At 34.5% G+C, this 16,676-nt stretch overlaps 1 long non-coding RNA gene across 3 annotated transcripts in view; it reads left to right on the forward strand.

Annotated features, from left to right (window-relative positions):
- The window catches only part of LOC149771308 (uncharacterized), a 319,229-nt gene extending 304,029 nt beyond the window's left edge, over window positions 1–15,200 (forward strand). For 2 of the 3 annotated variants that reach the window (XR_016418345.1, XR_016418346.1), the window contains one exon: window positions 15,076–15,200. This is a non-coding gene — a long non-coding RNA (uncharacterized LOC149771308). Of the gene's footprint in view, window positions 1–14,541; window positions 14,834–15,075 lie in introns of those variants that run through there. The other variant, XR_016418344.1, reaches the window with a different exon arrangement.
- Window positions 15,201–16,676: the final 1,476 nt, after the last annotated feature.

Below are 16,676 nucleotides of genomic sequence, written 5' to 3' on the forward strand. Positions count from 1 at the left end.
ATATAACGTACGTTAGATCGAACATATTTCCCGGATCGGAAATAATTCAACTACACATTAGGAAAGAAGAGTGAGACTCAAGACACGAACTCTGCAGTGAGACTTGAAATGAACGTTTTGAAGAATTAATCACATGTGAAATCCGACCGTGTACCACAAGTAGTGAATGGGGGTACCCTAGCCTCAATGGGAATTAGTATCACAGGACCCCTTGGGCAAACCTAGCCTCAATGGAAATTTAACATGGGGAAAAATCGTGGGCAAACCTAGCCTCAAGGGGAATTTAACATGGGAAAAAGTCTTGGGCAACTCTAGCCTCAAGGGGAATTTAACATATGGAAATTGAACATGGTGGGTCTGTATAGCGTCAAGGGGAATTGAACATGGTGGGACTGTCTAGGGACAATGATGGTAGAGGGTCAAACACAACAGAGACAGAGACATACATACACTAGTACAAGCGTGAGATTTATATATAAAGCATTACCAAGACCTGAAATCTTGCTGGGGTGTTCAAAAATTTGCATAATTGTAATGATGCTATAAATAGCTATAATCAAGGAAATGCTCAACGACAAAATGGATGTGACTAAAAGTAACGCTAAAATGACGAAATTGTCCCAGAATGTAAAGGAAAATAAACATATCCCCGAAAATTAAGTTACAGTGGTTTAGACTAAAATGGATAAAATTAGTAACTACTTCCAATATCAACTTGTGTGACGATCGTGGATAAACACCCATGCATCTATTTATAGCTATAATCAGCTGAAATTCCTATGAAATCTCACTATCGATTTATAGCTACAACTTGTGGGTTATTCCTTTGGAAAACGCCACTATCTTTTTATAGCCTCAGCTTGAGTGACGTTCCTGTTTACGAACTCTAATACATATGTATAGGTACAACCTGTGGAAATCCCCAAGTCCATATTTATTGTCTCAAAATGTCCAGCGTCAGTGACGTCACTGTACTGAACACTAAGGGATAAATGGCAACAGTGTAGGCAAGTGGCTGATATGAATACGCGCTACTGTAGGTAGGTAGGTAGAGTGTATTTGATAGGGATAAAGTGAGTTTTATAGGAACAAACAAAGACCAATAGAGACAGACACACACACACACACCCCACAGAGGGAAGAAGAAAAAACAAACCCAAAATATGCTAATTCACACAGGGAAGAGGAAAAAAAACAACAAATATACTATCCAGACGTTCTTACACTAACACACACACACACACACAAACAGATCGAAGAATAAAACCAAAATTAAAATATACTATCCATACAAACTTACGCTAACGCATACAAACCCCAAATATACTATATACACAACGTCGCTAACGCGTACAAACCCCAAATATACTATCCACAAAAACGTACGCTAACGAATAGAAACCCCAAATATACTATCCATACAAACGTACGCTAACGCATACAGACCCCAAATATACTATCCATACAAACGTACGCCAACACATACAAACCCCAGATATACTATCCACACAACGTCGCTAACGCGTACAAACCCCAAATATACTATCTACACAAAAGTACGCGAACGCATACAAACCCCAAATATATTATCCATACAAACGTACACGAACGCAAACAAACCCCAAATATACTATCCATACAAACGTACGCGAACGCATACAAACCCCAAATATACTATCCACACAACGTCGCTAACGCGTACAAACCCTAAATATACTATCTACACGGAAGGGAGGAAAAACAAACCCCAAATATACTATCCACACAAACGTACGCGAACGCATACAAACCCCAAATATGCTATCCACACAACGTCGCTAACGCATACAAACCATACATATACTATCCACACTCGGGAGGAAGAAGAAAAAACAACCAAATATACGATCTACACAACGTATGCGAACACACACACACACACACACAAACACACACACACACCACAGAGGGAAGAAGAAAACCATTATACACTATCCACACGGAGTGAAGAAATAACCCTTTATATATACTATCAACAGAGAGTGAAAAAATAACCCATTATATTCCATCAACACAGAGTGAAGAAGAAAAGGTTTTTTGAAAGTACCTAAGCCCTCGCCTGCAATGACCAACTCTGCCAAACACCTACACCCCACCCCCCACCCCCAACACTACAAAACCCATTTAACTCGTTATTTTATGGCATCAGTGTGTGATTTAGGAAACATCAAGACACAAAATGATGGATGAATAGGCTGACTATTGTCTACCGACTTGCATGCATAAAGAGCGTGCGTAAAGGAAAACATCCTTCCATTTCAATTCTAACTAAAACATGATCCAGAGGGATAGAGAGAGGTGAAAGAGCACAGTTTCATAAGGTGTGAGTAAAAACAAAACACGCCATCCTTATTATACAATGTCAAGACCAAGATACACTTACGTTTTCTTTCTGGTCTATTCTCTTTTAGAAGGTAGTATGAAATTTCAAATCAGGGCCAACGCATCGGCTCACATTGTCAATTTTTCCATTTCCATGTCTTCACTGGCACAAGTTCTTCCTCATCTTCAATTTCTTCTTCTTCTGAATCCCTCTTCTCTTTTTCGTCTTGTTTCTGTTTCTTCTCTTTTCTCCTAGGGCACTCTGATTCCCAGTGTCCTTTCTCCTAACAACGATATTAGGTATCTTGACTTTTGTCTCTCTTTCTTAGACCAAGCAGGTATTCTGGAGACAAATACCCATTTACCTTTGCAGATATAGCAAACTTCATCAGCACTTACACACTTTCGTATGACTCTCATCAAATCAACGACCAAAAGAGTAAGTTTTGTTGCCACTTTCGCCTGTGAATTATGCTTTCGTATGACTTTTAGCATATATTTGACCAGCAGGTCGATCTGTGCTGACTCTTCCATCTTCTTGATCGTTTGAGAGTGGAATGAATACTCTGACGCTAAGACACTCTCCCTATATACAGGGACCTGCTGCGTATGAAACCTAGTCAAATGTAATTTTGCAATAAGATGAAACGATTTCATTGAGAAAGTAAAAGGCAATGACGTGCCGTGTCGCCTCACACAAGACCTGAAGTGTTAGCTCAAATCCGTGTCAGCGATTTCGAAGACGACATAACTGAGCTTTAATCAATGCTCTCCATATCTTTTTTTTTCTTCAAACTAATAAATTTGGGGTTTGTATGAAGTAAAGAACCGAAAGTACAGTGAACCTCAAGGATGATGACCCAATCTGTCTGTCTATTGATGCGTGTATTTACTTAAGAAGAAATATGACCTCTAAAACACAAAGAGATACGGCAAGCATAATTAGAATGAACACAACGATGTTTTCCTTCACGCCCGTGTAATTTAGAGTTTCAATCCTCTTTCAAGACAAACTTGGTCTCCTTTTGTAGGGCTTGAAATAAAAAAAAACTGAAAAATCTTAAGCACTTTGCTATAGATAATTTCATCAACAGACTAAACAACATAAATACCGTTACAACACCAGAAAGCCTTAAATCTTCTATCAAAAAGAAATGCATCAAAAAATTAAAGATTAACGATAACTAACCAATGAAACCGAATTTAACAAAGGCAATGACATGTGAAGAAATGCCTCTCACTTTGGAAAGGTAGGCGAATGTACTCTGTCATGCACCATCAACTTGAAAAAAATTATAAACAGAGAGAAAGCTGAATTCAAAATTCATTTTTTTTTTAAAATTATTTCGCTTCTTTTTTCTTTTTTGGAACAAATCTAATCACTAATATAGAGTGGAAAAGGGAAAATGCACATAAAAGCTTTGATAGTTCTAAAAAAATGAGGGGATATTCCTAACGTTCATAATCACCTATATATGCTTGGACTTGTCTGTGACTTATCCACAAAACAAGATGTACATATTTCTGGTCAAGCTGCAAGTGTGTGCGTGTTTTGGAAAATGGTAAAAATTGGATATACAATTTTCTCGTGACACTTATAAAGTGAAGTATCACATCTGAGAAACGCAAAAGATTGAGAGAGAGAGAGAGAGAGAGAGAGAGAGAGAGAGAAGCAATAAAATTGGCCGTATCAAATTACATGGCAAGGAGGATCTTTTCCGACTCAATCTCTCGCAGTATTGCCAGCGTTCCTTTGATGGATTTAGATGTTATATACATGTCGTCCTTAATCGTATGAAGTAAAAGGTATATGCGAGTTGAATATGTGCCTGCGGATCATCACACACCGTTCAGACGATCTATTATAGTTGCTCCAGTATTCTTATATTCAAATTATGAACGAGCAGGTGCTGGTTAATCGACTTGTAGAATGTTTATCCTTATCCATAAGTAAACAGCTCGTTGACAATGTATCCATATCTCTGGATTCTTTGTCTGTTCAAACGTGTGTGTATGTACGCGCTAATGTGTTTAAAGTCTTGTTATACATGATTTTCATATAGTCGGATTTTCCTATCAGTCTTACACTATTTTTGAGAGTTGGATATTTATGTTGGAAAGTGTTGACTAAACAATGTCAAATGGGATGATAAGTGTCAAAATAAAGTCCACGTAATGAATATATAAAACATATTGGACATTTTGAACACCAGAAACATTGCTTTCTGTCCTGTTTATTTCAACGGTTTGGTTTTTTATGCTTGCAAGAAGTCAAATGTTACCATTGTCAGTCTGACATTCATTGCCCTATAAACTTGTGCAGTTGAGGTTCAAGGGTCGGGAATGCAAACTTCATTCAGAAAAATTGCTATGGTGCATATATGGATATTTAACATTGAGAATTTCATTCTTTTGGAGAGAGGCTGTTTGTTTATGCGTGCGTACTTGTGTGTGTTTAACTTTCTGTGTGGTCTAGACAGTTTAGGCGTTCCTTTACGTCATGTGAATTTGGCAGTCCTGGAGAAAAGTTTCCAATGTGTAGTACAAGGTCAGTTTTCACATTGGAATAGTTCTTCAAAACGTTCATTGTTCTCTACAGTATCCGTAGGTTTCAAATCTCACTGAAGAGATCGTACTTTGAGTCTTACTCGTCTTTCCTAATGTTCAGTTGGATTGTTGCCGATCCGGGAAATACGCTCTATCTAACGTCCGTTACATATGGAGAAAACCACAATTCACTGGCCGGCTTCTGGTCTCCAATAATTGTGATTTATTGGCTTATAAACTATCATGCTCCATGTGTACGCAGTTTCGTCATAACATTATTCCCTTAACCTCATGTACCAAACCTGTTCAGTAATGTTAGAAACTTATTCTTCTGTGTTGATATTTTCCTGTTAGTGAAGACAATAAACATCTTCTTTAAAGACTTGTTTGATTTCTAAACGATATCGTATACGAGAAATTGAACACTTTCTTGCTTCTCCACGGTTGTTAGATTTGTTATTTGTTATATTGTAGCAGAGTCAGAAGCATTCAAATGATGTATAACGTTCCTAAAAATCCTACACTTAACATAGAATGACAGAAACACGTTGTCGAAGTCTTCTATTCAGTTTCAACATTTACGAAGACACTGCTGAAAGCGAAATAGCGAAATGTATCTATCAAGATCGATATATATATATATATATATATATATATATATATATATATATATATATATATATATATATAGATAGATAGATAGATAGATAGATAGATAGATAGATAGATGGATAGATATATAGATAGATAGAGATGGTGAGAGAGTGAGGGATAGATACTGAGTGTACGAGATGTACTAGCGTAGACATATTGCAGAGCTGTACAATTATTTGTCACAGAAAGCGAAACAATTCTGGTACTGGCCAAAAATCATCTTTTAAAATCCAGTTCTCTTAGCGCACTCATTGTCTTATATAAAAAGGTAAACTTTGCAGATGCAGTTCTCTACCTCATCAAACATCTTTGATTTGGTTTCATCGTTTGAACAAGGTTGCAAATGCATGGGAAATGACCATTGTTCTGAGAAACGTTGTCTGTTGCTGGTGAGCCTCATGCGACTGTTGTGATTGAGGAAAATGGACAGAAATGATCGATGTACGGTACGTGATAAATCTATCTTAGCGGAAAAGATGTGGCAAAGCTTTTACATGATTTCCTTCAAGAATCTTATCTATCTTCAAAATCTGCATATGCGAAGCTTTATCCTTTCATGTCTGACACTGGGTGTACTAAAAGAACGGGATTTTGCACTACGCTGTTGATTCAGTTGCAGAATAGCGTCGCAATCTGTGACATATTTACAGCTCTGCGATTTAACTCTGTTAGGTCTAGTTGCACAAACATCTCCGTGTTATAAATAAATAAATAAAAACCTTCCTTTGTAATCACCCAAGTATAAACCGCTTCTAAATATACCATTCACGTTTGAATTTCTTATTTGATTTGTCAAGTTTCACTGCTCTCAACATTTTTGACTGGGAGTTGGCAATTGGTTCCACCTTCTCCTCTAGTTAAGTTTTCAAGTTTCATGATTTTATCTTGCTTCTGTATAAAAATTCTATGCAGCTGCTATAAATCGCTATGCTTGTTTCCACGTTTTGTAGGGGTGTGGCAGAATGTTTGTATTACTGAGACGAATGCAGCATACTTCAAATGCTATAACAGAAAGCATCCATCATTGTTTTGAGACAATATTTTTACTTTGCAATTAATGTACCCTCTGAAGTCTCTGAAATAGATGACGCGGAAAGGAGACATGTTTTATAGAAGAAAAATGTTGATGATACAAAAATGTGGTAAAACCTTTAATTTTCTTCTTTTCTTTTGCTTTGATTAATGTATCCCCCTTTTTGATTATTCAAGCTTAGCTTTCTTATCCTAGTTGGGAGCGCATTGTGATTGTTTGGACATTTTGTGGAGATACATTTGTTCAAGAAGACATAACATTTTATGACCTAGCATCAAGGATCATGATGTACCATATAACGGAACACGTGTCAAGGAAACGACGATGATTTACTTACTGAATGCGTCTTAAACATGCACTGAGTGATCGGATTGCATATAAAACGATTACGACACATTTGTCAGGATTATCCTCCATGCACTCTCTAGTAAGCAAATGCCTTCATAACATGTGAACTCAACGAAGAATATCAACAGGTGGTAAACTGACAAATTCTGCTTCATATACATATATAGATATATACATTGATATAATATTACCATACAGGTTTGAAAGGTCTAATTAATACTCTGCTGAGATTCAAACTCGTATCTGCGGGTTGCCCCACCAATCGTCCAGCTTTTAAGCACACACACACACACACATATCCACTCAAAAATCCGTCCAGCCATCAACTCATCTATCCGTATTTATATGCTGGTATGCGTTATTGTACAACGTGGTGTCGTGTACATAAGCATGTTCTTTTTTAACAAATATCTAGCATTTTATAAAGCCAGAGGAATCTATTATCACTGACATTTTACGTGCACATACGAAATTTTATTTCGACTTGATTGATGGTAGCATTGCCATTGTTGAAGCAGTAATATGAACAGAAAGAAATAGTTCGAGTATTTCTTAAGAGCTAATGTCGAAATATTTATCTTTTAAGCCAACCCTATTGAGATCACTTGTAAGTTAAAGTTCACACATGGAAGACACTTAAAATGTAATTCGGTTCAATTTTTTGTAACAATCTTTCATTTATATGAGCTTAAAATAATTTTAAAAAGTCATGCTGATGGATAAGATTCACGAATATAGTCTGAATATACCCCCCCCCCCCATTTGTTTTAAAAAACGAAAAGCACAAATGAGATTAAATATGCTCAGAACTTAAGTAATTTTTGGTATGAAAGACGACCATGCTTGCCAGTCATTTCCAGTTTCTGGACAAGTCCGTTATCAGCGAATGGGTGTACGAAGGACTGCACATGAATGTACAAGGAAAATACTGTGTCGTCTGCTTCTTATATTCACAATGCCGAATGAAGCAACTACAACTACAAATTTGCCTTTCCCGTGGATTTAACAAGCGGTATAATGTCTTTGCTCATGCTTTGCAAAGTGATATAATTCTAAATTCTCAATATTATGGTAATTTAAGAAATTATCCGGCGGTAACCGAATAGGATGAATTAGGTCACAAATGTTGTTTGAGGAAAAGAGACTCGCCCATAGTGTAAGCATTATGGCGCCGTATTAGTATGTAAAGTTCGTTAAGCATGAAATATGCGGAGGATGCTAGTTTTAGGACTACTCTGGTCACATTCGGTTTAAAAATTGTAAATCAATGAATGAATTGACTAAATCGTGTGCACTTAGTATCACCATAAAGTTTTCCATTTTTGAAATCGGTAGAGGGCTACAAAAAACCGGGGAGGTATAGTCAGTCTATAACTTTACACACAGAAACAAAAAATTCGTCTTACCTACGATACGTAAAATAGTGCATATTTATATAGGTCAGAAAAAAACTGATCTCATCTTATGGTTAGAAAGTGAGTCCTAGATATGCTCGCGCATAAATCAGATCTACTGAAAACTACATATACCCAGACTTTCTCTCCTAAAGTCCGCCGGATGTTCTGGTCCTGTGGAGTTTAGAAAGTGAAATCAGTAACAACGCAGATTTGTTTCATTGTGAAGTTTATGTATTTAACATGTTTACATTTTTGTGTTATTGGTCTAAGTTAAGACTTAATTAAAGACTTAATCAAAGAGCACAACTACATTACCAACCGTAGCATTATATACTTTCTTTCATGGTTTGCCAGACTAAGAAGTTTGCGTGAATTTTTAATTTAATAGAAATGATGATTATTATACACCAAAGCAATGGTTGTAGTTTTACTTTACCTTCTCATATAAACGCTTTCCTTTACTAAATAATGTTTTCAGAACAAACTAACAAGGAAATGGTATGCATTATGCAGATTAAAAATATATGCTGAGTAACTTTTACCGTAAGTCTGAAGATCTGCTATCATTTAAAATGACAAGAATATAAAAAAGCGGGGAGACGATTTATCAACTAAAAGTAACACGGTGTGGTCTATGCCTTTTCCTTGCTACTTGACTACAGACATTACTGATTATAATTAACATGCTTCGATAATATACAGATAGATTCGTCAATAACCAGTCAGCATTCTGTCACTACAAATGATGATAGATGTAGATTTATATGTTTCATTCATCAGCTGTTTTGTCACGGAAACCAGATTTAATAGTTTGATGTTATATCTAGAGAAATATATTATCTAAACTGCTGACATTCGTAGTTAAAAAGGTCAAGATGCCTTTTTAATTACGAACATTTCGAATATTCGTGTTTGCTTGAAAATTGTAAATTCAAACTGATCTGATGATGATTAATGAGTTAATGATTTAATGCAATTGCAAGTACATAGATGAAATACATCTTAAAATATCCTTTGAAACATTGTGGAGAAAGTCAGGATGATTGCTTGTGATAAATTCAATTGTTATGCGCTATTGTGCGATATAGAATATTTGAAGACATTTGCGTCATTCACCCTTTAATCACAAAATGAAATCATGCAATTCGCATAATATATTCATGCGCGTAATTAATTAAATTATAAGTTGAAATGAGAAAAAAATAACAATATTTATTTCTTTGAACAGTACCAATTTCTTTTTCCTTCCGCTTTTTATTAAGAGGTCTGATTACTGACAGTAATTTAAACTTAAATTAATTAAAAATAATTTGATTTTAGTGCGATGTGTCTGATTTCTAGCGTGAACGCACTGTTTCTGGCATTCTGGCAGGGTTTCGACGCCCAGCGACTACATACTAAATCAATTCGTTCACTCGATATATCAGATGTCGTATAGGAAATAACGCATAATTGCCTAAACATTAGTGATTATATTTCTAGTCATCATCTTCGGATATAATGCAAGTTCATTAGTATTTTTATAGAATGACTTACATGTGTACCACAGCCATATTTCCAATTATTTGATATTTTTCCACGCTGAATTTCAATAGTTATTAATGTCCTTATGCAAACTATGGATTATAACATATTGTCATATACATTTTATCATCGATTCTATTGCAATTGTATTCAATAACTATATATCAATATGAAGGTCTTTTAACCGAAATAAATGATAAAATTCATATGCAAAACAAACAAAATAATGAAGAAGGCATTGGCTTTGTATTTGTGTTTACGTGTTATTTTGTATTCTGAGTATTATACTGTATGTCGTATAATTGTACAATCAATCTTACTGTAACGTAACACTTAACTACGTCACATAGCAAATTTCGTAATGTTATGTGACTCAAAGTATGTTTGGATTGGTTTTGTTTTTAATTAAGAAGTGCAGAGCGGCTACCGCTCATTCAGCTATGCTATCAGTAAACAATGCTGACAAAGTGAATGCCGGTGGTTCTTGCGTCAGTATAGAAGGAGTACCTCCAAGTCAGGCATTCTTGTTTCCACTCAAACAGCGGAAGTGAGTTGTTGTTTTGTTTTTGTTTCTGTTTTATATTTTTTCTAATATTTGTAAATTGCTGTCTGTCTCTCACAAGTATAGCGTACTACCAATTTTTAACGTGGCATCACTAATAGCATTTTTATCCAATACATTTCCTTGAAAGTTAAGTTTTTAATTGCTTTGGATAGGTCTTTACTTAAGTGTGAATCGCTGCCAAGTCATCTCGGACCAGTTTCCTCATATAAATTAATTCATACGTGAAATTTTCGTTGTGTGATTCATACGATTGGACACATTAAGTTATTATCAATGTGATTTATTGTCTTAATTTATGATATTTACCATCTTGTGCATAATGTGACTATAATTGACGCTCTCCTGATTCAATTTACCGAGACCTTTGCTTTTGTTTTTATTTTCGTTAAATCTCTTTCTTTAATGGAGATATATCTCCTGTACTGTTGTTTTGAAAGTGTGAACGTTATATTGTGCACATTATTTCTATTGGATATAATATAACTAGTTATGGATGGTGTGTGTTATGATTGAGAATATATCATAATGTTCTGTATATGGCACATTTGTGACACATAGATAAAACCAGGTTTGGCGTCCAGCCTCTATACCTATTAAATAATTTAAATAATGATACATTATTTTAATCTGCTTCGCCCCCTTCTTCGTATTCAAACCTACATCTGAATGTTACACAGGGATGTACATTATTGTCTTTTTCATTCCTAGCGGTCAGGTTTAATGCATGTAAACCAAATAAATGTGCCACTTTAGCTAGAATATATAATTATTACATCACCACGGGTTTTCCTTATCTGAAAGAAGTACCAATCCGCTTAACTTTTATATTATTAATTTTCTGCCTCCACACCTTCCTCTGCCGCTTTGGTTTCCTGCGACAATTGTAACTGATGCTGCTACTACGTGTACTACAACAACATTTACTCTTAGTCCGTCAGCACCATGTTATACTACTATCAATTACGTCAAAACTTATTTCTACTCCTATTGCAACTCTTTTTTAAAGGAAAAAATGGTCAGTTTTGAAATGTTTGAAATTACAATTAATTTACAAAGCGGTATTCATTGATGCGTTTTTTTGTCTTAAGAACAGTGATCATATATAACAGTATCAATACCTGAATTCTGTATATTTGGAAGAAAACATATTAAAGGGACAATATATGTATCACCACATTATATTTATTAAACGCAAGACCATACAACATATATTTCATTTTGCAATGCTTGCCATCTTGCAATCTAAACGAATATGTAATCATCATACATCGCATACCACCCAATCCCGATCATTAAACAGGTTTAATTTCAACAAAGGACGAGACGAAAATAGCAATATTGCGTAATTATATTCTACACAAAGAAATTTAAGTAGCCTGGCCTTCTACTTTTGACAAGTTTGGTTGATGAAAATCCTCTTCACTATCTCACTGCAAAATTATTGCCCAAGTCGTTGCTAGATGGGAAATAAAAAATAACATGGCAACTGTTGAATATATTTCTAATACTGTTATTTCCAGTAATGAGGGCAAAACGTGAGTGGAACATGCTTTGTCGATGGTGATCAAACCTTCATGAATTGCCCAGATAATGAAACTTTTCAAGACAGGAACACAGGAAGAAGGAGAAATACGACATATTCTCCCTGAAACGTTAGAGTATGTACTTTAATCAGGTATACTGAATTAAATATTTGCTTAAACACACACACACACACACACACACACACACATATATATATATATATATATATATATATATATATATATATATATATATATATATATATATATATATATTCAACAAAACTCATCGGTATATAAAGCAGAAATAAGCATGTTGGTAGTTTTATCCAAGTTTTGTATATTCATATTTTAGCAGCGTTGAAACACAGAAAGACAAATGTTAGTGTTTAGATGCAGGATTGAATTATTATTGCAATTGACGTTGCGCAAATTCTCTTAACTTTTTACTTTTTACAGAGATTAAGAAGAACAGATTCAAAAGACTGAGACAAAACAGAAGGAATAGCATGTCCTACCTGATTTCTTTGTTAAAGTCGTATTTGTCTATACTTCCCAATATGAAATGTTTGAGTGAAGAATATAAAAATGGATTTCGAGTGATGTTTTTATTCGATTACCTCTCTATCTTGTTTTTGATTCTGTTTCCAGCATAGTCATTATTTTAATTCCGACCTCGATTGTATGTTTTCCTGCTATGTATGTTTGATGAAAATTATGCAAAACAGTTATAATTTAAACTGATTGCTTCTGGAAGTATATTATCATTTGAATATTGCTAGAACTGCATGCATGCCCATGCAAGGCCAGGGAAGGTTTGTTTGTTTACTTCTATGGAAAATGGCTAAATCGAAACAGAACATTTAAAACTTGATCCTACCGCTGTTCAACATATGTCACACCTGTTTCAAATTAACATTCTTTTTGTCTCGGTTTTGAATGATTCATTTGGTTCATTATTCCATGTTGAGCTACGAGCTACGTCCATTCAATGCTCATTTAAATTAATCATTCATCAGCCATGTAAAACCCTCCCCTTAACATTATTACACCGTTTATTATTAATACAATGAACATGGGCTTCATGTTTACCATTTGAACGAATGAATATATCCCATTTATAATTGGAGAAGCATTATAGTCTCAAATCTAAACAAAATACTGAATCAATTTTTGTATATTGCATAGGGTACTATATTGACATACCCGCGAGAACTTGCATGTATGCATAACTGTACCGGGATTTTGGAAACTGAAAGGCGCTTGACCACTGGACCAATTCATCCCTAAAAACTCTTTCTGGAATACCGATTTTTATTATGTCGTGCCACTTTTTATAATGCGTTGCATCTTTTCAACTTGTACACTACTAACATATTCTTGATTATTAATATTATGATATATTTATATTAATGACTTCAAAACGCAGCGTGCAAGGTCTAAATAGATTTAACCCGTATTTTACACAAAATATAATAAGAATAATATTTTCATAATACTAATTTTGTAAACACTTTAGAAACCGATATGTAAGGTCGCAGTTTATCTTGAAATTAAGAAGCCGCAATGTGACATTGTCAGCCGATAAACTTTGTCAGCTGACATAATAAGTTAGTAGCTTTTAATAAACTAGCGAAATCAATTGACAAATATCGCTTTAGAGTAGCGTGCAAGGTGAATGAAGTTAAATATATTCAGTTTTGGAAACTCTGCAAGTAAGTCCGATTCGTTGTTTTGCAGATATATATTTTTAAACAGGTATGCAAGTATTGTACGGAAGACCCATACAAATGCATTTCGTATATCAGTCATTTTGCAGCTTTGCACCACTGTATAAGAAAAAGGAAATTACCACTTTTATTTTAAATTATGGAATACAGAATCTTTAAGTTAGGTCCTTTAAAAACTGTCAAGCATCGAGTTTAAAATATGTTCTTTGTTAGCATACAATGACTGCATATGCCATAATTGCAGCACACTGAACTACCAGTCCGTTGTCGAAATTTCTTGTCTTTATTGTCCATTTTCTTGGCATATTATCAGTCAGGTAAATGAAATGAATGGACGTGCTAATTACCTTTCACGGTTTACCTATTTAATACACGCCTTATTTAATTTAGACAAAACTGGCAATTTCATACTATATGGAGAAAAGAATTCATAAATCAGTGAATTATTTGCCCACTTTTCAATCATGTTCCAACTCTGATGCTCTTGAATTAAAGTAAATAAAAAAAATTAATACTTAAATAAACATATCTCTCATAATATTTCCGTCTCTACTGTATCTCACCGACGTAATACTTCAGCATTCTACAGGAGATTGACAGTTTATTTACTAATCCACGGTCATCATTCAAAAACAAATGTAGGTTACCTACTACAATCGTCAAGCATAAAACTACATGTATCATTTTTAGTTACCATTTGATCTGTTTGCCATCACTGTACAATTTAAATAGTATTAATTCACAATATATATATATATATATATATATATATATATATATATATATATATATATATATATATATATATATATATATATATATATATATATATATCTTCTTTCATTCAGCTAATCAGAAATTTAATAGCAATATGAACGTCGCTCACTACCACGCGACCACTTCTAGCTGCATAGTAGTTGTTGCCGTTGCTACCTACTTATTGAGTGGCTACTATGGCTACGGTGGTTTTGGTGGATACGTTGGATATGGTGTCTATGGAGGGTATGGTGGATATTGTGGATACAGAGGTGGAAGGGGCTTGGGCTTTAGTGGATTCAGAGGATTCGACGGTGTATATGAGGACAAAGCCTGGGACGCCATCGACATCACTTACCTAAGGCAGGATATAGTTACAGTAGATGTCATAAAAAGTAAGAACTAATTATATTCATCCTTGACATTTCTAAACCATCGTACAACATAACCACATTGAGCAAGTTACACACTAGCGAGATCGCTTCAATTTGTGCTGCCTAGTTACATTTATGTGCACTTACAGTTCAGAGTAACAACACAAATCGCTTTTCAAAATACGCAACATTATTATAGCAATATTCTATTAGTTTAAGAAGTCAAATGGCGCAAATAATCTTAATTCATTTCCTTTGTAAAGGTATATAAAGAACAGATAATCCAAAAACTGAGACGACACAGAAAGGAAAATCACGCCCTACCGGAATCATAGTCTTAGCTGTCGACACTAACCGAATAAATGTTTGATGGAAGAAAATGAAAGGTCTTTTTAGTCATTATTGTACACTATTCTCTCTCCCCCCCCCGTTTCCATATTCATCATTATACTCCCTACCTTTAGTCTCTACATGGACTATATATTATACATGCCGAAAACCATACTAAACAAACATCGTTTAACTTGAACGATTCCTGAATCATACTCTAATGTAATTAATGCTAGAAGGGATTATATAAAGCGTACCAACGAATGAAAAGGGTTCAAAAAGTTGCAATCAGCTACTGAAATGTCATTAGTACATTTTTTCTTATGATATATATGGTATTGATATGTCATTTTGCATTTTTACTTGACTTTTCCCTTATATCCACGTACAAAGAGCACGATACAGCGGAGAAGTGAATGGTTTGCTTCTAAAGAAATTAGATACCCAACTATCATTTCAAACACCATCAGATGATGAAGGAGAAATTAATCAGAAGTTGGAGTATCCACATCGAAGGTCAGTTGCCATATATGTTGAGAACATAGTAAAAATATTACATTTGAAACTGATCTCTATAGCTGTTCAATATCAGTTACAACTGTTACAAATTGACAAGATATTATCTAAATTCTAATTATTCATCGAGTTCATTCTTCAATGTATAGAAATGAACCACTTCCATTCATTGCTAATTTAAATTTATCATTTATCGGACATGTCGGCCAATTGTCTTGATTTATCACATAAATTAATATAACACAATGAACATGGATTTCAGATTCAACACTTCAACGGATACATATACTATAATATAATTAGAAAAGCATTATGAAATAAAACTTATTACTTTTGTTTATTGTATCGTCTGGGTATGCTCATGGGGCAATTTTGGCATCAGGTACTTCTTTTAAATACCCGGGTGCATTTGCATGCATGCATACGTACTCTCAACATATACAGACATTTACCAGGGTTTTAAAACCGAATCTGGAATCTAAACATGAGCAGCGTACAATGTCTAACGAGATTTTTAAAACGTATTCATGACTTCATTTGTTGATACTTACTCGCACTCACTGAAACCATACATTAAAACCAGGCCGGAATAAAAATAATGTGCTATTAGAACACGTTTTACCATAGTCAAATATTTTGATCTTCATTTGTATGTTCTTTTAGTTCACTTTACATACAACTGCACTATTGTAAAAGCTGAACAAATCTTTAATTACCAAAGTGAGAGGAACTTACAGTATTTTGATATGAATCCAGAATAAACCTGATAAAGTTCTATCAAAATCCTAAATGAATGAAGGGCTCTGTATTACTTTCAAAACCGGAAATGTGCTGGTGGGGCAAGAATCATGGCGTTCTGAAGATGGAATCGTCCAGAACTCATTCGAATATCTCACAATGGTTCCAAATTATTATTAGTTCAAATAATGAATACCTTCTATTGTTATTGAACATGCCAAACAAATGTTTTTCCTCTCGAATAATGTCTAGGTACGTCATACAAAGTCTGCATACTTAA

The sequence above is a fragment of the Sinohyriopsis cumingii genome, unplaced genomic scaffold, assembly GCF_028554795.1.
Source record: "Sinohyriopsis cumingii isolate HCF-2022 unplaced genomic scaffold, ASM2855479v2 utg001953l, whole genome shotgun sequence".
In the NCBI taxonomy this organism is placed as follows: Eukaryota; Metazoa; Mollusca; class Bivalvia; order Unionida; family Unionidae; genus Sinohyriopsis; species Sinohyriopsis cumingii.